Genomic DNA, 25,125 nt, shown 5'->3' on the forward strand with positions numbered 1-25,125 from the left:
TTCTGAAAGCCTGTTGTCTTAGGCAAACATTCTAAAATGCTTCTGAAGATTCCTGACCCCTTGTGTATTTACCCTGTATGATGTCCTCCCCACCTCCACACCCACTTGAGTATGAGCAAGACTTATAAATATGAAGATTATCACTCTATGATTATTCTACTTATAAGGTGAAATAATTTTGTAGATGTCATTAAGGTCCCTAATCAGTTGGCTTTGAGTTAATCAAAAGAGAGATTATCCTAGATGGGTCTGACTTAAATTAGAGGATGCTTTAAAAGGGACTAGGCCCATCCTGAGACAAGAACTATAGAGTGTGAGAGGGATTCTTCTACTGGCCTTTATGTAGTAAACTGCTATGTTGTGGAGAGGGCCACATGGCAGGAAAGAGAGGGCAGCCTCTAGAAGCTGAGAATGTCCCTTTGATTTACAGTCAAAACAAAGTAAAAACCTTAGTTATATATTCACAAGGAAATGACCTAGAGGAGTTAGAAATAGATCATTTTCTAGTCAATACCCAGATAAGTCAACACTATGATTTCAGCTTTGTGAGATGCTGAGAATAGTATACAGAGGCACTAAAATGTACCTAACTTGACTCCAGAAACAACGAGATAATACATTTGTGTTGCTTTAAGCCACTCTGTTTGTGTCCACAGAAACTGCTGTTTTTAGTGATTTGTTATGCAACAATAGAAAATTAACACACCTATGGTAGAAGTTGGATTTGAACTTAAATTTCTGGTTCCAAAGTATGTATATTTAACCCTGTGTTGCATTAAGCTCCTGCCACCTGCCTTCTCAGTTTCCCTCTCCCTACAAGTTACCATGGCTACAGTAGATATAGGATGCTTACCTCTGGTATAGTTGGTGAGAAAGCCATTTTGAAAGCAGTAACTCTAGGCCCCTGGCCTCTAGCCAGTCCCCCACTAAGTAACAAGTCCCTTTTTACATAGATGGGAAATCCTAGGCTTCATTCCCAGAGGGTTTTTTTTTTTTTTAACACTTCTCTTTTAAAAAAATCTACAGTTTTGAATTATAGCCCTGTGGTTAAGAGAAAATGACATTTACTGGGGAAGTAACTTGTTATGGTCTTAGGTACTGTGCCAACTGCAATGAAAAGGGGGCTTTTAAATGTCGTTTATACATTAAGAATGATTTAAAGAGACACTGAAGAATATACCCAGCTGGCTTTTCCAAAATCTGTAGATGTTATATCCATGAGTGTCCTGGGTTAAAACTTAATTTGTTCTTTTATGAGTGAATAGAGTATAGTCTGCCTCATGTCTGAACTAAAATGTCTAAAAGTCACACCTAATTTAAAATGTTTCATGGAGACATGCCCGATCTGCAAAGAAATAAAAGTGTCGATCTGAAGAGTAGAGAAACTTTCATTGTCTAGAGAGTCTCTTTTTTTGGGGAAAAATAGTAAAAAAAAGAAAAAAGAAAAAAAAAAGAGGCAATATTCTTTTCTGTATGAGGACTTAGCCTGGATGAGTTTTCTTAAACTTTCTGAATACTCAAACAAAACCTCCTCTAATTTAAATAAAAGATGACTGAGATCCAGATAATAATAATGGTCTAGATATCAGAAGATAACCAGTAAATTAACCAAATGACTCAGCAATAGCATTGAGTCAGGATGTGGCTGTTTGATCTGATCCCTGTAGAATGACGGTTGGAAGAAGATTATAAAATCTTGAGGAGAATTCTGGTAATGGTATCACTGCAATGAGTTTTAGCCTTATGGCCATGAATACATTAGCACTATAGATCTCTGCAAGTTCATATTTGTTATTTGCTATTTTTGCTTATAAAATGCACTTGAGAATCTTTCTCCTATTAACCTTCAAATATCCTAAATATTTATAGTTTATAGCCTTTGTACTTGCTTTGTAAATAATGGCAAAATATTGATTCATTTTCCACTTTCTGAAGTTAATGGAGCACACTGACACATTAAAGTGAAAAAGGTCTTTATATGTAAAACTGATAAAAATCTCAATATCAGTGGGCTGTGTATATTAAGTTGCTTTCATTACAGATGATTAATTTGGGCCAAATCATCTAATGCTTTTTAGTCTTCTTTGGGACCAAGAGCATGCAGCATTTTACAAGATTTTCATCAGGAGTAAGTGTGCTCTATAATGGATTTGCTTACCATATACTGATACCACAGGCTTTCAGAAATAGAGTCAAAAGTGGTACAAAAGTGAATCTATGACTAATTGGTTAAGAAACATACAAAAAAATTTTTAATGATACTAGGGTTTGGATTTTTAAAAAAATCTAATTGAATTTAGTTGTATTTGTGTAGAATGGGGCCCGCATCTTAATAATACTGCCCTCACTTCCCCCTACATGAGACAACAAGCTCTTTTTAAGATGATATTACCTATTTAGGATTGTTGTGATGAATTTAGGAGATAATCCATGAGATCATACCTAACACAATGTCTGACACCTGCTGTTATTCAAGTGATAGTGAGATTTAAAAAACAAACAAGATTTTATTGTGTGCCCATTGAATGAATGAATGCAGATATAAAACATTTTAGATACTTATATTAATGAGTAAGCATGGGATTTTCAGTAATGTGACTGTATCACTGTATTATTAAAGTAGAAAAACACTGTTTAAGAAAGGTCTTGTCATCATCATTTAGGGCCTTGAGATAGCCAAATCCTTCTGGATAGAAAGGAATTTACAGAGAGGGAATATTGGATAATTGAAGAATCTCCCAATAGGATAAATTGGCTATGCTGAATTAGGTAATCTTTAATCAAAATATATAATGACACAAAATGAGGCAAAATAGATGAAGGGATTAAGAGGTATACACTTCCAGTTATAAAATCAATAAGTCATGGGGCTGAAAAGTATAGCAGAGGGAGCATTATCAATAATATTATAACAATTTTTATGGTAACAAATGGCCACTACAGTTATTGTGGTGAGCATTCTATAAGTTATAAAATTGTTGGATCACTATGTTGTAATACCCAAAACTAATATAACATTTTATGTCAACCATACTTCAATTAAATATTATTAAATTAAATTAAAATCTGCATATATTTAATTATATTATTATATTCAATTAAAATGGAATATTATATAATATGTTGTACACATATATAATATGTATAAATGAAAGATCATTTCACAGAGATGTTCCCTGGGTTAAAATACTTGGCTCAGGAGCTTAGTCAGGATGATACCTATGTTGTATTATGTACATTGGTGAAATCTAACTAAAGCAGCGGAAAAACAGAAAAAAAAGCCCTCAGCTGTGGTTGAGTACCTTGTGTGATACTCTGGTCTACATAAGAACAAATTAGTTGCAAGGGTATTGACCACATCCTTCTTCTATTCCAGGAGCCATAACCTTGCCCTAATTGCCAAACAGGTCACAAAAGGGCAATCATATTATGTCTGAGTCCCTATAAAATTGAATAGTTTTAATTATTTAATTACTTAATTATCTTTATTGGCTATTCTTGATATTCTCTTGTCTTTAAATTTTCTTTTTAATGAAAGAGTACATTTGTTACTCAGGTGTTTGGGCCCTTTAACCAGAAATTACTGTCATCCTCATTGTTCTGGGGAAAATGAAAACAAGCATTCGGAAATGACGATGGATAAGCCTTGGTTTAAAGCAGTGGAAGGAAATGTAGTTAGTTTAAGCATAAAGGAAATCTTTCTTAACGAATCTGGATTAATTCCCTTAAGAAACAAAAGCCAAAATGCTCTATGGGGAAAGTGAGACACTTGGTGACAGTTTGCTTAGCTTTGAGTACAGTGGTAAATAGTAGCCTGCTGGCTGAGAGCAGTCAGAAGGGGCTCCACCAGGATATTGAATGGCTCACCCTAGGGGGTGCCCTGAACAAATAAGCATGAAAATTTGACTTCAGCAATTGCACCCCCATTTCCCACAGCGTCCAAGGGCAGCATTCTCCTCAGTTTTGGAGTTTATTTTTTTTCACTGTCTTTCCAAAGGCTTAATGGGTTTTAATTTCTTGTTTTTAATTGTTAAAAGCTTGCCACACATTTTCCTTCTGTAGCTTAAAGTTCTGTAATCAAAGGAGGAAAGTAGTTTGGTAAACTGAATTCATACTAAGGTGATAAAGTGTCAGGGATTCATTTATTTATTCACTTACTTATTTATTTACTTGCTTGCTTGCTTACTTGATATTGTTGTACTTACTTACTTTGAAGGCCTGTGCTTAACTTAAGGGATTTTCAGATACCTTAAGACCAGAGTGGTAAGGGATGAATAGATACTTAAAAGGTTAATAGAATAAAATTATGCTGTGGATGCAAATAGCATTCAAAGTGTTGGGTTCCAAATCCATTTCTGCAATGTTAAAAAAATATATTCTCTCGAATAGTGTTTGAAATAGGCTGAATTACTACTCCCCATTCTGTCTTATTTCATTTTGCATCCTTCCCAGAGGAATTATACCACTATAAGATTGCATGCCTTAGTGTTTGTTATACATAGCACCTACTGGTCTTCATTATTTCTTCCAAATTTTGTTTTCATTGTTCTTTAAATAGGACTGTGGCAAGCTTAGCATAATACTGAAATGCATCAATATGACCACTGGAGTAGCCAAGTTGTTCTCTTTTTCAGGCCTGGAATAGTCAAGGATTCCTGCTTTTTTTTTTTTTTTTTAAAGATTTTATTTATTTATTCATTAGAGAGAGAGAGGGAGAGAAAGAGAGAGAGAAGCAGGCTCCATGCAGGGAGCCCCATGTAGTATTCGATCCCAGGACTCCAGGATCATGCCCTGGGCTGAAGGCAGGCGCTAAGCTGCTGAGCCACCCAGGGATCCACGGCTTCCTGCTTTTTAGTCCCTGAGTGCTTTACTACTCCTTTTTGGTCCCTTATACCTGCCCTTCAATAAATTATTTTCAGTCAGACCCTTTAGATATACCATCTGTTTCCTGTCAGGGCCCTAACAGATACATTGAGGTTCTTGGACAAGTCAGATAATCTATTGATCTTTAATTTTCTTCTATAAAATTGTGTAATGCTTATTTATCTTGAAGGGTTACCAAGAGGACCAATGATGCATGTGCATTTGTAAAGTATCATAAAAGTGGAGACTATGGATAGCAAATCGTCTGCTAATGTTGAATTTTCAATCAGCTTTCCTCAGGTACTTGATATTTTTTATAACTGCCCCCATGATAAACTAATACAAGCTTTGGGAGTGCAATTTTGAGTTGGCCAAGGGCAAACAGAAGCAGGATATATTCCAAAGCTAAATATAAGCCACCTTTATATTTACCATGTTTCAGTTACCCTCCTAAGCAGTGTGTAATTCAGAACTAGGAGGACATTATAGAACATTCTAAGATACTTTCGTTCCTGCCCAGGATTTTTAACCCTTGATAATGATTTCATCAGACATTTCCTTATAGTGCATCTTGTGTATGTCTTGCACCTCTGTGAGATTGTAAAGTTTCTTTATAATGTTCCTGAGGATAAGGACCATACTGCATAGATGTTTTTATAACTCATAGTAACTCATGTGTTGTTATACATATATTTGGTAAAGTAGACATTTGGGAAATGAATGGCTGAGTATTCAGTGCACACCTTTTAAAAAAAAAAAGATTTATTTATTTATTTTAGAAAGAGAGAGAGAGAGAGAGAAAGAGCATGCACTCGAGTAGAGAGTGGGGCAGAGGGAGAGAATCTTTAAGCAGACTCCCCACTGAGCACAGTGGAGCCCAATACAGTGCTCAGTCCCACAACCCATGAGATCATGACCTGAGCTGAAACAAAGAGCCAGCCACTTAACTGACTGAGCTACCCAGGTGCCCCTCAGTGCACACTTGATTGAGACTTCCCAAACCTGATAATAGGCACTTACTCGTTTTATATGAGAATGTGATCTTTTTGATTAGCATGACCCTCTCCTTGCATGCATGGAAAGTATTTAACAAATGAAGATTTCACGGACATCTGTTGTGTTTTATATGTGTATCATATTGCGATTTGGCTCATGCAGGACTTTAAAATTCAAGAGGAGAAGCTTTTCCTCCTTGCCACCATCTTACTAGGTTGGAGGATAGTAAGATGATCATATAAAACAAAATGAATATTGATAATGAAACAACTAATGATTTCTCATCCAGTCTTCCTAAAGCCAATACAAATTTATTGAAAATTCACCACACTTATGTATGCTCTTCTCAGGTAAACCCAAACTTATGTATTCAAGGAAACATTTTAAAATTTTAGAATAATAGGTCTGGGAATAGTGACTGATGGTTTATCCACTGAACTAGCTCTAGAAAGGGCATATGGACAATGGTGCCAGAGGTATTTGGCTCACTGATCCTTCCTTTCTTTGTTTTCTTACTTCTGAATAGACACAATGCACTCCAGAGAACCCTTGCTATTTTTTGTTCCCACATTCTCATTCCTTCAAAAATAATAAGAGAAAAAAAATAACTTAGGTAATCAGGGACCTTAAAGGCCCTTGGGAAGCCCAGACTGATCCTACTAATTTCTCACACAGAGAAGCTATTTAAAAACAAAAATCAACAGCCTAGTTAAAAGGATAATATAAAAACCCCTTAACTTGCTGAGGTCACCAAGGTGATAATGAAAGTAAAGAAATGCCTAGACCCTAAAATATCTTTGGTATGAAGAAGTGGCCAGACGCAGAAGATTGTAGGAATATATGTGTGTATGCATGTTATAGAGATGAAGAATATAACAGAGATTGTCATGGTAGATTACCACCTGGCCAAGAGTAACACTTAAAAAAAAATGAATATCAGGAGCACCTTTACACAGAGCATGGGAGTGCTGGTAAGTTCCAAGAGGGGAAAAGCATGTATGAGTGTGTTACATTTTAAAATTATTTCATGCAGACAATATTGCCAGAAAAGTTTAAAAAATGGAGTGATTAAAGTGGAAGGAACCATCCAGGAATATTCCTTGGAGAAGATGAGCTGAAACTGGCCTCTGGAGGGTTGGATTGGTGGGAAAGCAGAATGATGGGAATGATGAAAGACCAGAAACCTCCCCATGGGAAGATTTATACCTTAAAGCAAAGAAAACTATTCAAATAGAATGTCCTACAAAAGGCACTAGAGGTGATGAGGTGATATTAAGAAAATCTCTCCTTTGTTCCCGTCCTGATAAGCACAGACCCTGGGCCAAGAGACTCACTCCTCCAGATGGTGAGTGGTCGTGAGGCAGAGGAAGCAGTCATTCAAGGTTTTTTTTTTTTTTTTTTTTTTTATTTTTTATTTATTTATTCATGATAGGCACACAGTGAGAGAGAGAGAGGCTGAGACACAGGCAGAGGGAGAAGCAGGCTCCATTCACTGGGAGCCCGACGTGGGATTCGATCCCGGGTCTCCAGGATCGCGCCCTGGGCCAAAGGCAGGCGCCAAACCGCTGCGCCACCCAGGGATCCCCATTCAAGGTTTTTTTGATGGAGACTTTGATGGGAGTGTCTTAGTTTGCTTTAGGGACCCATCATAATACCATAGACTGGGTACTTTAAACAGAAGTTTGTTTTTCAGTTTTGGAGGTTGGGAAGCCCAAGATCAAGGTGCCAGCAAAGTAGGTTTCATTCTGAGGTCTCTTTCACTGGATTGTAGGCTGCTGCCATCCTCTTTTGTAGTCAGAAGAAAAGTGAGCTCAGGTCTCTTCCTCTTCTTGTAAGGACACTAATCCCATCATGCAGGCTCTATTACCATAACTTCATTTAAACCTAATTATTTATCTTGGGGCACCTGGGGGGGAGTCTGCTTGGGATCCTCTTCTCTGGCCCTCCCCTGCCTCTTTAAAATAAATATGAATCTTAAAAAAACCTTTTAAACCCAATTATCTCTCAAAGGCCCTACCTCCAAATACTATCACTTGGGGGTTAGAGCTCTACGATATGAATTCAGGCCACAGTGCAGAGTAAGTCAGTTCCTTGGGAGGGAACTCATTATTGTTTAAGAGGCATTAAGAGAAGCCATCATGTGAGAGAAGGAAAAAATAGACACAGAGTGAGATAAATAGTATAGTCCTGAGTACATGGCTACTTCAGAAGCTAGGCTCAGAAAAATAGATGAGAAATTTTGACATATCTAAAAGTGTAATTGATCAGCCATAGAAATAATTAGGGAGACTGTCTAGTCAGACAAAAGAATCAGAATGTGTAAAAGGTAATTGGCTAGGGAAAAAAAACAAAGGTGGGGTCTGATTTCTGCATCTAGAGTTCAGATGGAATTAATTTCAGGGAAAAAGGCCAAAAAAAAAATCACTTCAGAATGTTTTGGTTACCAGGGAAGACACTGTAGGCTTGCATAGGAAATGGCCTTTTTCATATAGGGCCAGGAATTAATAGCAAAGAGACAGTTGCAGAATAAGTGCAGAATGACCCAAATTCAAAAAGGCATGAGCCTGAAGTACTGGAAGAAGTAACTATGTTATACTTACTGACAATGGCAGAAATGATGAAAGATTAACCCTTTGGTATGGATTTAGGACAATGCTGTTTTTGTAAAGTAGGCTAAGAGTCTTGAATAACCATCACCCAAATGGCTGGTGAGGTATCATGGGAACAGATTGTGACACACCCCTAGATGAGACACTGTTAAGGAATCATAGTTATCCTAGGATCTCTTATTTCTAAGTGTAGTCTTATTTAGTCATCAGTAGCTTTTCATGTAATACCTTTGAAACTCTATTACTTTTGAATACACATCTTCTTTCTTTTCTTAGCAAGTTCCTAAAGAAGATAATGGCAAAATAGAGGGGCATCTGAACTATTGAGAGTCTAATATAGAGAGGACAATATGAATACATTTGATGGATGAAGTAGACTGATTGTACTAGCAGATTGTGCTTTACCTCAAACAGTAAACCAATTGAAACATGATCAGTGGTGTCCAGAGAGCAAGCAATTTAGCATGATGCTTTCCATTTGTCCAAATATGAATTATCATAATGTTAAGAACAAGTCATGATAAAAAAAACAATTCTAATTGAAAAAGTACACTAACAAAAGAATTTGAAACTATATAAATTTAAGGCAATGTGAGCTATAAAATTTAATTGTATTCTTATTCCTACCTCTAAATCTGTCATATTTATTGGAATAAATTCCACAAATGGTTTTTCAAGGTCTTATTAAAAATAGTCAAACTCTATACTCCTGTAGGACCTGTGGAATCTACATTACATTGTGACTTCATTCTGAGCTAGTAAAACCTGGGTAATTTAAGGTAGTTTGAGTAAATGGAGAAGGCATATATACATATACCCTTTCTTTTTTTTCTATTGACTTTTAAACTATTTTTTCCCACTTTTGTCCTACCATTCTCTGTCTATGTATATGATAGGAATCAGAGTCCGTATGATTGTGGAGTTATGTCTTATCTCTAGAGCAGCCAGTGTGAATCAGAATTTAAACTCTACCAGCCAAAGGCTGACAAACAGTCTCAGAATGTAGTGTGTCTGCCAATGTCTGTTACTTGAGGATAGATGAATTTGGTTCTGATGTGATCATTTTCTGTTGGCAGTAGGGAGCTGTTATGAGACAGAGGGTGCTAGGAAACAAACAAGACATTTGCTTATTTCCAAATAAAAAATTCCAGAACTTCTGTATCTAGAGTTTATAAATTAAAAATGAAAACGTTATTGAAAATGGTACATTTGAATTTTATAGATATCCTCAGTTAAAACTTGTTAGCTGCCCCATCAAAAGAAGATTATTGAGAAACATATATAAATAGATGATCACAAAGAAGGCAGCATAAAACCAAAGTCAGCAATAGTGTCAATCCAGACCTATCATCACTGCCCTGCTAGACAGGCTTGTTCAGTTTTCATGATCTTTGTCATGAAAACTGGCAAAAGTGGATCTGGAGGGTTTTAGAACAAACTTTCTTGAGGCACCTGGGTAGTTTAATCAGTTAAGCGCCTGCCTTTGGCTGGGGTCATGATTGAGCCCTGGGTCTGCCTCCCTGCTCAGCTGCTCAGTGGGAGCCTGCTTCTCCCTCTCCCTCTGCCCCTCTGTGCTTCTGTACGTCTGCCCCTCCACCCACTTGAGCTCTTTCTCACTCTCAAATATATAAAATCTTAAAAAAAAAAAAAAAAGAATATAAAACTTTCTCAAGTCATGCTATGTGAGACAAGTGTTAGGCCTCTATTCTTTTGTATGTTTTTAATTTGGAACAGAAAGGCCTCAGACATTTTTAGCTGAGCACGTATGAGGGTAAGGAGATGAACATGTTTTCATCCTTGGGCCTGCCAGCATTTGAGTATTCCTGATAGCAGCAGAGCTGGTAAATTCATTGAAGACCAAACTGTTTATGTCTCTGTGTGTGTGTGTGTGTGTGTGTGTGTGTGTGTGTGTTGAAATTTTGAGTGGAAAACTAGTATTACAGTATAATTTTTAAAATAAAATCCTAGCATTTCCAAGGCTGAATATTTCCTTCTAAAGTGATGTTGTTTATATAAACTACAATCAAATATAGGTTGTGCCTATATGAGGTCTTTGAGCTTTGAGCCACCTGGATTTTAAGAGATACAATCAACTGAATTAAAAAAACTGTTCTGACTCTGTTTTCTGTCAAAGTCTGAACATTGAAATGCAATTATAATTAAATATATGTCTAAAACTTAACATTTATCAAATCTACCAAGGACTGCCTACTTGACACTGATCCTATTCAGAATATTAGTAGTGTCAATAAGAAATCTAAAATGTTATCTTAGGGCAGTCCGGGTGGCTCAGCGGTTTAGAGCCACCTTCAGCCCAGGGCCTGATCCTGGAGACCCAGGATCGAATCCCACGTCGGGCTCTCTGCATGGAGCCTGCTTCTCCCTCGGCCTGTGTCTCTGCCTCTCTCTCTGTCTCTCTGTGTCTCTCATGAATAAATAAATAAAATCTTAAAAAATAAATAAATAAAATGTTATCTTAATCGACTTTGAGATTCTTTGTAGAAAAACAAAGAGCATGTGCAGAGAAATAGGGAAAGTAGGTGGAATCAAGTAGATATGGGGAGTGGACACTGAGAGACTAAGGAAAAGAATATTTGATTTTTGGGGCACCTGGGTGGCTCAGTTAGGCTTCTTCTGCCTTTGACTCAGATCCTGATTCCCGGGTCCTGGGATCAAGTCCTATATCAGGCTCCCTGCAGGGAGCTTGCTTCTCCCTCTGCCTTTGTATCTGCCTCTCTGTGTCTCTCTTGAATGAAAAAAAAAAAAAAAAAAAGTTTTGCTTTTCTGGACTAGAATGTGCTGTTTGACCAGAATACTAGGGAATAGCAAGTGATAAAGTATTTCTGAATGACTGAAAAAAGCATTTTAAGTGGATTTGCTAATGTTTTAGAGGTTTTCAACTGATTCTTGGAAGGAGGCCAGATAGAAAAAGAAGGTATCATAAGTATAACGCAGAAAGAGCTATAGTGGAAATGCTGCCCAGCTGTTTTAGCCATCTCCTGATTCTTTTTTCTCCTCAAGTATGTCTCCTATCACTCCAAAAACACTCCATCTCCAAACCATACCATACCTGGAGTAAAAAAGTATTTCATGATAGATTCAGGGAGCTCTAAATAGTTACAGAGTTGCTCTGCTTGGAAACTTTCCTTCTTTGACTACAGAGCAAACTCCACCTATTTTTCAAGACTTAGTTCAGATATCTTTTTGCCAAAAAAACCTGAAACCCTGCAGAATTTTACCTTTTTTTGTACTAATTGCACTGTCAAAATTATTTGTCTTCTCATCTAGAATGTTCAAAAGAGGCAACAGGCAAACTTAGTCATTTTTTATGTATCTAACTCATAGTAAATGTTCAATAAATTTTTGTTAAAGAAATAAATGAATATTGAATATCATGACTTCAGAAAGATACATTACTGTTTTTCATGATATTATTGTCAACAAGATGAAGAACTACAGCCTGGATCAAGCAACGGTGGACTCGTATCAAGGTTGGTTAAATCACTCACTAGCCCAGAAGGTGTTGGGCACCTTCTCTCACCTGAATCTGGAGGGAGGTCTCCTGTGAAAGACCTTAAGATTTTGTTTTTAGCTTGATCTTATACGGCCTAATCAGTGATTTAAAGAAAAAGAGAAAAATAATATTAGAATTAATTAATTGCATTTATTTGACCTCTAGTAGTCTTAAAAATTTTTTTAATTTCTAGCATTTCTTGCCCCTTGCTTTATTAACCAGTAAATTAACTTTGTGGTTTATGTGTTACTCTCTTTGAGTTAGTTATTAGATTTTCCAAAAACTGAAAATCACTATTGGAACTAAAAAGAAAACCAAACAAAGTAAAATAAGATAAAAACTAAAGGTCATTAATTTGTAATGGTGAGATATCTCTCCTGGTCTTTGTTTCCTTCCTAGTGTCATCTGAGCATCAGTAAACTTGTTAAAAAATAAAATATCAGTGAAGGTGACAAAACATGAGAGACACCTAACCCTGGGAAATGAACAAGGGGTAGTGGAAGGGGAAGTGGGCAGGGTGTTGGGGTGACTGGGTGATGGGCAATGAGGGGGCACTTGGTGGAATGAACACTGGGTGTTATGCTATATGTTGGCAAATTGAACTCAATAAAAATTTTTTAAAAACCCTAATTTTTAAAGTGTATTTAGTGTATTTTGTTAAATAAGACACAAGATACTGGATTTCTTCAATATTTTAGATCACTTTTGCAGTCCAACAGGAAAAGTTAGCAGATGACAATAATAATAATAAACCTGTACATTCCTGAGAACAGATAGACTCTTCTGGAAAACAGATAGACTCTTAAGAAGCCTGCTGTTGGAAAATAAACAAAAAAGCCATTCTTTCATGTGGTCCTCTAGGTTCAGAATATAAACTAAGCCATTAGTTCTGACATCTGTCTAGTCTTACCATCTCAAGTCTGTTTTCTCCAGGCTATTGTGAGGAAGCCAATGTCTGGATCTAAGAGTGATTTGCACAAATAGCAATGGACACAAAAAAGAGGCATGGCTTATTCATAATTGTAGAGCCAATAGGGACTTGAGACATCATCTGGTTTAGAGATTTTTAGACCTGGCCATTCAACAGAATCACCTGGAGAGCTTTAAAAATCCAGATTTCTCATCCTCATCCCCGGAGATATTCTGGGGGAAGGACCTAGACAATTAGATTTATTAAAGCCTCTAGATAGTTTTGATGCCTAGCCAGGTTTGGAAACCACTGATCTGGTCAAGCTTCGTTGATTTCCAGATGCATAAATGGAGGCACAGGAGGTGAAGTGACAATCAGCTTGAGGTTGGCAGGGCCAGCAGCGGAACCCTGTGCCTGTGAGGTATATTAGTGCATCTGTAGTAAACAGCAGAATCACAGGTGGTCTCATGTTCTCATCAGCTGCCTATTTGATATTTTAAGTGACCTTTCATAGCTATAGGAGGCAGTGGAATAGTGAAGGGAAAATGTCTAATTGAAACCAAAGACTCAAAAGACTGCTATGAGAATCTAGTGAAATGATATTTTAATGCTTCATAGACTGTGAAGTGGTAAACCAATATACATACAATAAGATACATGCAGTGCAGTAAAGTTGTCAAATGAAAAATATTTTAAGAGGAAAATTAGAACATTTAAAACATACTTGATGGTGCATTAATATTGCTCCAACCTTTTTCCATCTCAGAGAGGCATAGTGTACAGGTGAGCAGGATGATCTGTAGGTACTTTCTATCCATTGTTTGCATTATTCTCTAAGAACTATGGACCAAACATTGAAATTTGAATTCAAGTTCTGTGATTATTTCCAGCTTGAGTGTTCTAAATCCTAGTTCTTTCATTTGTTAAATTCGTTAACTGAAAAATATTACAGAATTTTGTTCCGGCTTTAATAGTTTGTAATTTTTTCCTCTCTGCTGACTTTGCAAATCTCTTTACCATCTTGATTTTTCCTGTTTTCTGATTCCACTTTGAGACTTTCCCTGTTTTCATCTCATTTCCTATTTTCTTTTGCTTTTTAAGTCAATAAATATTTGTTACTCTACTAAATACTTGTGATATAAAAATGAAGAGAACAGTGTTTCTGACGCAGAACTCATATTGTTGCTAGGAAGAATGCCACGTGCTAAGCACAATAGAATAAAGTATGATAAAGGCTATAATAGTGACAAACAAAGTGTCATGCAAGCATATGGAAGAAGAAGATTAATTCTTCTATGGGGATAGAATATACATGGGGATGTTGCTGAAATTTATAGAGGTTAGAGGATTTGTGTTGCATGTATGGAATGAATAAGAGATATCAGGAGGAGCATTCCAAGTGAAGTATGGATAAAAGTGTGAAAGTGACTGGTGTGTTCAGAGAAAAACCACTAAATCTAGACTGGGGATTGCAGTTTGGTGTAGAGGGTGGGGTACTTGAGTAAGGGAAGGAAAATTAAAAGGGAGTGTCTGAGAAAGTGAGGGAAACATGGTAAGGTGTGGATTTTAGAAAGATTGCTATGACAGCAGTGTGGTTGTGTTGAAGGAGGAAGCTAAAATGGAGTTGGAAACCTGTCAGGAGGGATTGTAAGTAATTCTGGCCTTAGATGAAGAGAATCAGATAACAGTGACATTAGGGTTAGAAAGGAAGGGGTATATAAGAGAAATGATCAGAGAAACTTTAGAAGTTTCTTCCTGAAATGAAATTAGCATATCCATAACAACAAAGAAGAAAGCTACCTGTAATTTTAGGGTTTTTTTTTCTTTTTCTTCTTGCCTCTCTTCCTCCTGTTTTAATTTATTTCAAGCCTTTCTCTTTTGTAGAGAGAGGGTTAATACTAATGCAGATTTCTAAAGGATCATTCACTATGCAAGGCCTAGGCCATCTGCTCTCTATTTTTCTCCTCTCCAGCAATGCTGGCTCCATTGCTCTTACTTAAGTGTCCTAAACATCTAAGGAACTCTGTATTTGCTCTTCTACCTAAAATATCCCTCCAGCATATATTTACATGACTCAGCTTTCACTTCATTCAATCTGGCCAGCCTACTGACTACAGGAGGGCAAATCCCCTCCCCCTGCTAGGATTTGACGTGCTGTCCATTTTCTTTTTTCCATGGTAATTTAATGTCAGAGCTTCCTATTCTATGTTGAGGTTTGAGTGCCCCTCCAAGGCTTGTTCTCCACTTCAATGGGTTTCCAGTGGTTTTTTTCTAAAGGAGCAAAAGGAGTCTGGGAATGGGGGTATCTGACTGTTAAGGTAACAGTGGATACTTTCTTTCCCTTTTTACATAATATTTTTATATTTCATTTTCACCATCCCAGGCTTTATAAGTTGGAATCCCCCAAATGGAGGGAGTAGGAGTTTTCTGTTCCTCCCTATAGCAGGTGAAGGTGGGAGAAAGAATGCATTTAAAGAAATTTAAATTTAATAACAAGTTTCTCTTAACACAACAACAACAGCAACAAAACCTAGACAACTCTTCTCTGGCAGGTAGATAGCATTCTTTCTATCCCCTCACCTACTTTATTTTCCTTTAAACACTGATCTCACCTGACCTCTTACATGTCTATATTATTTGTTTATTGTCTGTTTCCATATATATTACAGAATATGGGTTCCCAAGGTACGGGTTTTTATCCCGAACTCCTAGAATACTATGTGGTTCATAATAGACATTCAATAAATATTTTATAAAAGTAACTTTATAGGATGGATTTCATTGAGAACCTGGTTATAAGAGTATTTATTTGTAATCATGTATTTTTATAGGAAGGCAATATTAAGATTACTTCTAGAATTCCAAGTAGGTTTTGTTTTCTTGGCAACCTGATGTTCTTCTTCTTGCTTTTTTCATGTTTTGAATGTATCTTTATCAGAAAGATAAATATGTATCAATGAGCAACAAGGCTGGGATCTTATTGATTATATCATGAATATTTATTAATTGGTTGATAATACTGCTTAAACTAAAAAGTATGAGTGTGTGTGTGTGTGTGTGTGTGCGTATTTATTTATGGGTTTGTTGCTAGATGGGAAGAAGGGAATGGCATACTAGGAACAGATGTTTCCAAAGAAATGGCAGTGTCTGATTCTTCAAGAATTTATGGACATATTTGATGAAAAAGGCTTGTAAAAGCACACAAATTTTTGGTTCAACAAGCATTTTGAGCAAGATGCAAGACCCTGTGGGGAGGAGGACACTGAATTCCTTATATTAGAAGACTTTCAGTCTAGTGACACATGCAGGCCGCATGGTTACCCTGGGCTGCACTACAAGACTGAGGGTATTAAGTGCTACAACAGAAAGCAAAATGCTCTCAGAAAAAGCAGAGTGGAGAATGAAGTACAAACTAATAGAGATGATTGTGTGATTATATTACTTATTAGCAAAGGAATGCCAATAGAGAAGTGAGAATATTTTAAGTTAGTTAGGAAAGGCTCCAGAAGGCGGAGGAGGAAAATAGGTACCCACTCAATACATAGGGGAGAGTGATGGTTTCCTATGCCCTATATCCTAGATATCAGACAGAGGCTTCTTTCTCCAAGCCTGCCCCTTGTTAAATGGGGAGTAACTCTAGAGGATGTGCAAATGGCTCTTTAAGTTCTCTAAACTCTTCTAATGTCTAATGTTTCTTGTAGTCAATTACAAGAGGAAAGAGGTCCTAGGTTAGAATATTTGCTAAGAACCTGTCTAACTGTGCAACCGTATGAGGAGCTGATTGCGTAATGTTAACATTGTCAGGCAGTGCCTGAGAAGGAATTCATGCGGGCCTGAATCCCTTTGAAGACAGGAAAGCCCTGGGAAGGACTTGGGTTTGTTTGCCATTTTACCACTCCCCATCCCTAGTCCTCAGTGTGAGGAAAGGTTATCATTCCTTGGCTTTCAAGGTCTTCTTTCAGAAAGATCTTTTTCTTTGTTCTATTTATGCCACAGGCCCAAACAAAAGCACTCAGTACCCCCGTTAAGGAACGGTGACACTCTAGCCATAGCACATGGGTAGCTGAATGAGTCAGGCTGGCATGGACTGGTTTATAGCCAAATTATAGAAAAGAAAACAAGACTGGTTTTAGATTTACGAAAACTGGGAGGTGCTGTTGTTGCACATGAACAGAAAATCCTTGCCTCCCTTAACGATTGTTCTCATTTTAATAACATGAAGACAGAAAATGAGCTTAACTATAAACTTGTCTTTCTTAAGGAAATATTGCTTTCTCTCTTTAGCCTCTTGTTCCAATGAGTTAAAGCAATGAGTGGGCAATGAGGGCATGAAAAAAGAGGCTGGATACAGTGGTGCTGCCTACTGTATTATCTTCCCTCTACAAGGAAGGCTGTTGCTTTCAGTATATTCCTCAAAAAAAAATTGTGAACTCAATCAAATTTAAATATTACCTTGTAGTAGATTTAAAATAAGGAAATGGACTTCAGTCACAGCACTGAGGGCTCGAGCAAGGCCCAGTGTTTGGGGATGATGTGCTATATCCTTTCCTGAATTTATCTGTATATTTGCAGATAGAAAGGAAATGGTTGGAGAACCATATTGGTCTAGACAGTAGTATATAGAGAGAGGATCATGGACAATGCAGTATGTGTATGGGTGTACATGGTGGAGGCAGGGATATCCACATGTATAGTAGACAGTTTAGCAGACTAGTTAAAGAGTATAGGTAGGTGCTGGCAACAAACTGCTTTGGGGTCAACATTTTTCACTTATTAGCTATAGGCCTTAAGCAAATTACTTAGCCTCTTTAAGTTTTTGTTAGACTCTCCAAGTTTAGTATTCCTCACCTGTAAATTTGGGATAATAGTGCAAATCTCATAACTTTTTTTTAAAGATTTTATTTAGAGACATAGGCAGAGGGAGAAGCAGACTTCCTCTGGGGAGCCCAACGTGGAACTCGATCCCAGGACCCTGGGATCAAGACCTGAGCCAAAGGCAGACGCTCAACCACTGAGCCACCCAGGCGTCCCTCATAATATTTTTTGAGTATTAAATAAGATCGTTTATATACTCAGCCTTTCATAAGTGCTCAATAAATGCTATCATTATGATGAGTAAATATATCTACTGTAGGTGATGTTACTAATAGATGAATTTTTAAAAATATTTATTTATTCATGAGACACACACATACACATAGAGGCAAAGACACATAGGCAGAGGGAGAAGCAGGCTCTTTGCAGGAGCCTGATGTGGAGCTTGATCCTGGATCCTGGGATCATGCCCTGAGCCTAAGGCAGCCGCCCAACCGCTGAGCCACCCAGGCGTCCCTACTGATAGGTGAATTAAGGGTGTCGGCGTGATGAAAGGATTGGTGAGCAGAGCAGTGAAGACACTTAATTTCCTTTACTGTCTTTTCCATAACTGATATCACCATTAATGATAATATAGTTTCCAATAATTTTGAACCTACTATATACGTCAGACAGAATTCTAGAATTTTTTTTATTAAACTTTTTTATTTTAGGACAGTCTTGAATTTACAGAAAAGTTGCAGAGAAAGTAGAGTTCTCATATAACTGCCCCCACCACCACCCATTTCCCTCCATTATTAACATATTTCATTAGTATAGTGCATTTGTCACAATTAATGAACCAATATTGAGACAGTTGTTGTTAATTAAAGTCCATATTTTACTTGGGTTTTCCTTTGTTTTTACCTAATGTGCTTTTTTTTTGATGTTGTTCCAGGACCCCATCCAGGATATTGCCTTACATTTCATCTTCATGTCTGCTTAGGCTCTTTTTTGGCTCTGGCAGGGTCTTAGACCTTCCCTATTTTTGATGACTTTGACAGTTTTGAGGAGTACTAATCAGGTATTTTCTAGAATGTTTTTCAGTTTGTTTTTGCCTGATATTTTCTAATGATTAGACTTGGGTTATGGGTTTGGCAGAAGCGTCATTCTCATCATCTATCAAGAATATGTAAGGGGTCCTGGGGTGCCTCAGTTGGTTGAGTGGCTGACTCTTGGTTTCAGCTCAGATCATGATCTCAGGGTTGTGAGACCAGCTCTGCCTGGTCTCTGAGCTCAGAGGGGGAACTGCCTGAGATTCTCTCTCTGCCCCTCCCCCACACCACTCACCCCCACATTTGTGCATGCATGCTCACTCTCTCTCTCTCCTTCTCTCTCACTCTCTCTCATGCATGAGTGTGCTTTCTCTTTCTCTCTCTAAAATAAGTAAATAAATCTTTAAAAATTTTAAAAAGTGTATTAGTAGCAGCATGACGTACCACTGTTGATGTTAATTTTGATCTTCTGGCTTGAGGTAGTGATTGTCAGTTTTCTCCACTCCAGTTCTTCATCCCCCTTCCCCTTATTCTGTTCTGTATTCTTTTAAAGAAAGTTACTATGTGCATTTTACACTTAAGGAATAAGAGATTACATTCTACCTCTTTGAGGACTGATTATCTACATAAATTATTTGGAAATCTATCCAGGAGTTTTGTCTATTTTCTCCTCTCCCTCCATTTACTTATGTATTTAACTATTTATTTATATTAATACGTGTAGTATGGACATTTTAACAATATTCTTCTAGTCTGTGATCACAGAATGTTTTTTTGTTCATTTGTGTCTTCTTTGTCTTCTTTGGTTTCTTTCATCAATGTCTTACGGTTTTGAGTGTAAAAGTCTTGGTTAAATTTGTTCCTAGTATTTTATTTTTATGATGCTGTTTTAATGAGACTGTTTTCTTAATTTCTTTTTCTGATAGTTTGTTGTTAGTGTGTAGAAATACAACTCTGTTCTTTTTTTTAAAGATTTATTTATTTGTTTGTTTGTTTATTTATTTATTTATTATAGACATGGGGAGAGAGAGAGAGAGAGAGAGAGAGGCAGAGACACAGGAGGAGGGAGAAGCAGGCTCCATGCAGGGAGCCTGATGTGGGACTCGATCCCGGGTCTCCAGAATCACACCCTGGGCCAAAGGCAGGCGCTAAACCACTGAGCCACCCAGTGATCTCCCGCAACTCTGTTCTACATTGATTTTGTATCTTGCAATTTTACTGAGTCTATTTATTCTAACAGTTTTTGAGTCAAGTCTTTAAGGTTTTCTATATACAATATCATGTCATCTGCACCTTACTTCTTCCTTCTTGATTTAGATACCTTTATTTCTTTTTCTTGCATAATTGCTCTGTCTAGGAACTTCCAGTAGAATGTAGAATAAAAGTGGCAAGTGTGGGCATCTTTGTCTTGTTCCTGATCTTCGAGTTAAAAGCTTTCATCTTTTCATCATTGAAAATAGTATTAGTTATAGGTTTGTCACATATGGCCTTAGGATGCTCCCTCTATTTTATGTATTTTTTAAAGAAGATTTTATTTATTTATTCATGAGAGACACACAGAGAGAGGCAGAGACATAGGCAGAGGGAAGCAGGCTTCCTGTGGGGAACAGGAACCTGATGCGGGACGCGATCCCACGACCCCGAGATTAAGCCCTGAGCCAAAGGCAGATGCTCAACCACTGAGCCATCCAGGTGCCCCACGATACTCCCTTTAAATGCCAGTGTTCTCTAGTGGTCCATCTTTAGGTCTTCTTCACTTTCTCTACATACTCTGGGTGATTTCATGATGTCAGCAACTGATTCTCCTGGCTTTGATTTCTATTCTGAGTGTCAGATTCGGTTATAGCTATAAACTAGACAACTTCAGATATAATTCAGTGTCTTGAAAATTGAATTCATTGTCCAAATTCTCTTCCCCACTTCCTCCTGTATTTTCTTATTTTATTTATGGCTTTATCTCCCATGTAATTTCCCATATTTAAAACATCAAATTTAATATATATTTTACCCTTCTTATCACCTTTACTGTTCCCAATATCTGTTGTTTATAAAATCCTGTAGAGTTTATACTTGGAATATTTCTCAATCCCCCATTATTTGCTATCCCCATGCTATTATACATCCCGGTGAAACCTAATAGGTTTTAGATAGCTGCTAGCTTCTAAATAGAATTCCTGGGTCCAATGTCTCTCCCTTTAGCATACCCTGCAAACTGATGCCATAGTGATTTTACTACATCAGAACCGTACATCTAACATATATTCCTAGATTTGTTAAATGGCTTAATCCAAGACATAGCATGGCATGAAAGTTACTTCCATCTCTGGATCCTATTTGACCTGTACAGATTTTTCCAATGCCATTTCCTCCCTTTCCCACATCTTAAAATTAAAGCTACACAGAACTTATTACTACCAGTGAACACATCATGCTCTTTTGTTATTTTGAGATATTTGGACATATCTGGAGGAATTTCTGCCTGAGAACTATTCACTTTCTTCTGCCTGGGAAAACTTCCTTTCACTTTTTATGACCTCATATGCATATCAACTAGTGTTTACTGAGAGCCTATAATATGAAAAGAACTCTGGCAGCTAACATAATTTAATCTTTGTGTTATCAGAAAGTTTCTCTATATAAGCATTTTACTCTTTTGACCTCTAAAAATATAAATATTTCTAGGAAAATAGAAGTCTTTTACACATCAGTGAGACTTAATTCATCAATTTTTTTTCTCTGATGACAGGAATGTCATGCGGAAAGAATAAATAGTGATGAGAAGGAAGAGGGATCAAGGAGAAAAAGAGTTAACATGGAGAGTAAATAGCTTGTTAAAAGTTTTTCTAGCCTGGCAAAAATAATACCTTTAGCTGGATGTAGCAAGAGAAGAAATTGTCAAGACACAAATAAGGCATGATCATCCCTAAGTTGGATCTGAATGATCTCAGAGATGTATAGTATGTGAAAACTAAGACAAATCTAGAGTTTTAAGAGAAAGAAGGGCAAAAATGTATAAAGTCTCAACCTTAGAGTTCTTAGAATATGATTTTGTGGTTAAGATTCCTCTCTGTTAGGGGCCCTTTAGGCTAAATGTCAAGCTTAGAGTGAGGAATCTCACAATTTGGAGATAACCAGTTATCTGGAGAGAGTATGCAATTTTAATGCAATTTTAGATGTGCTGTAAGAAACAGGAAAATGTGGAGGGCAGGCTTTTTTTTTTTTCAGTTGGAATGGACCATAGAGATCATTTAATTCAGCCCCTTCATTTTGCAGATGAAGAAACGGAGACCTTAGAATGTTACATTTCTTGAGTAGATCTCAGCCCTTCTGCTGCAGGTGAGATAGAGAACTCCTTCATCTGTTCTGTTTCTCTACAGATAAAATTAATACCAGGATATTGCATAGAAAATGATAACAATAGCTTACATTTTTATAGGGCTTTGTTTATAAAATTCTGGGCACACTATTATCAGAGAGTGAATACTGTTTCTGCTTTTGAGACACTTACTAATGTGTGACCATATAATTTATTATCCAAACCAGGACACTTATGAGAATGAAAGAGGAAGCTATAAATAATTATGCAGGAACAACAGGCATAAACTGGGATAGTACTAGGAGCCCCTGGATATGTGGTCACATGATTATTAATTCACCTAATTGTAGAATACAATTAGGTACAAGAATACCAAGGCCAAGCTATAAGTTAGGTTAAAATATGAAACAGTTTGTGAGTTATAAATGGGCCAAAAGATCGCAGCAGCTAGAGTTGTAGCTGCACAAGAGGACTAAGAATGAAATTGTCCTTGAAATCATTGGGACCCAAGCTTTATGGTTCTCCAAATGAAGTGGATACAAAGACACAGAACCTGTAAAATTAAATCCCTGGAAGAGAAGAGAAAGATAAGAAAATGAACTGTATATATTAACCTAATACTTATTATTATTAAAAGCAATACATAAGTATAAACAAAAAACATACCTATCCCTTTTCAGAATTTTTTTAAAAATATTTTAATAGTGAAGGTAACATGCATGTACTTACACATATACCCTCAAAATCTCAGATGAGGTAATTGAATCATAAGCCTATATGAAATACTATACATAAAGGGGATTAAATGAATACAGAATACACTTCAAGTTAAGGGTTCTTCATTTCTTAAAGTTTTCTAACTATGATGTCTGAGGTTAACTGGCAAGTCAGGAAAGCACAGCAGATCATATTTATTTTGTGCATAACATTACATTTAGGTTTCCTTGGCTCTCATCTCTTTTAACTTAATATTCAGCTCACATTGTTCATTAAGGAAAACTGTAATTTTGTACTAGTTGCTTATAGTTCTATTTTACTGTGAGAACAAATAAAACATTCCTGTGTTTTTGAGAATGAACAGTTCTCCATCTGTCATCATTAATAGTATCTTACATATGTGTACTTTACACTACAAATGCTTTCATGTACATTAGCTTATTCAAATGCCACACAGAAATCCTTGAAGATAGGCTATATTATCTTCCTTTTAGAGAGAAGGAATCTTAGGCTGACAGCTGTTGACCACTTGGAACCAGGGTATATCTCTCATCTTATGTGTTTGCGGTGGGATTTCTAGAAAAGACTGTCTGTCTCATGATTCCAGTTTCTTCCAGAAAGCTCCAACTCAGAGGCTTTGTTAAAACTACTCCTTTCTTTGCCTTCCAGTTATATGGAGTGATAGAGACTTCCTGTTCTTGTTAAACTCTGGATTGCTCCATGGTTCCCTGTTTAACCTTTCAGTACTTCCAACATATTTGAAAATAGAGTCCTAGAGTTTGATTTCTCTGCCTGCATCTTGGTTATTCTAAGTACTTTTACATATATTACCTCTCTAATCTATATAACAGTTCTATTAAGTAGATATTTTAGAAATGAAGGCACTAAGAGATTAAATTGTTTGTTTAAAGTCCAACAGAAAGTAGTGGCCTGAGCCTAAGCTCTTAAACACTAAATCACATTGGCTTTCATTAAAATTAAGTCATTCACCCTTGACTCCAAACATTTCTTTTTTTTTTTTTTTTTTTTTTTGACTCCAAACATTTCTAACTGAAAAATCCTTCCCTGAACTCTGAGCTCAAGGTCATTGATATCCTTCCAAATGTCTCTGGTGATGCTTCTATTTTTAGCAGGACAAGTGGCCAAAGGACTGCTTGCATTACCTTCATGAACCCCTGAGATCCATTTTGCTTTCTCTTTTATGTTTTTTTTTTTTTTTCTTCTCTCCATTGCCTCTATAGACCTCCTACCAGGGTCACTCACATGTTTCTTTTGGTCCTTTTAGTGTACTGAGTGTATCCACAGGTTGTCACCCTTTTTGATTTTGCTCCCTGTCTCATTTCTGCCCTCTGCCAGTTCCACTGGTGCATAAAGACAGGTCAGAGATACATTACAGAACACATTAATGATTCTAATCATGAATTGAATACTTTGAGAAAAAGAGAAGAGCTCCACCATCTTTCCCAATATATTTTAATAAATATATACTGGCTCTCCACTTAGTATTCTGGGAATATACCATGTAATTTTATATTTATTATACATATTTATATTATTTTCTGTTTTTTCCTTACTATCTTCTTTGTTTGAAATGGCCTTCCCTTTCACTCTGGTGAAATCTTACTCATTTTGAAAGGCAAGGTCTTCCTTAAATGGTATCTATTCTGGTAATCTTTTTGAGTCCACGCCCTTACCTCTATCCTAGATAGAATAAATCATCTCTTACCTTTTGGTTCCATATCACCTTGTTCACTCCTCAAATCCCTCAGTGAGTATATGTCTGTCTCCCAAGTAAACTGGGTGGTAGAGAGTAAATCTTTGCTTTTGTGTTTGCTATTATCTAATAAATCTTCAGCCAATTTTGGAATTCAATTAGAGAAATCAGTTTGGTTGACTTCTGCTCTAACAAATCTAGGTTTGTTTCTGAAAAGAAACATTTAATGAATACTAAGCAAGTGAAACTGTCTTCCTTATAAATTTGTATTTTGCTATTTTAATGATATAAAATGAGAGATATGGTGATTTTCATAACTAATTTGTATTCAAGATGCTAAGTTCTAACCCAAAATTGTAAGGGGGCAATGGACAAATTTACTTGAACATCTTTTTCTTCTTTTCTTTTTTTAAAAACTTTTATATAAAAAATTATAGTTTAATCAAATTAAAATTATAACATCAAGTTGTAAAAAATAAGATAGTGTTCACATTTTTAGATTCCACAGTATAAGACCCAGGGATGCCTGGCTGGCTCAGTGGTTGATCCCCGGTCTGGGGATCGAGTCCCACATCAGGCTCCCCATTGGGAGCCAGCTTCTTCCTCTGCCTATGTCTCTGCCTCTCTGTGTGTCTCT

This window comes from Canis lupus, chromosome 4, assembly GCF_048164855.1.
Source record: "Canis lupus baileyi chromosome 4, mCanLup2.hap1, whole genome shotgun sequence".
Lineage (NCBI taxonomy): Eukaryota > Metazoa > Chordata > Mammalia > Carnivora > Canidae > Canis > Canis lupus.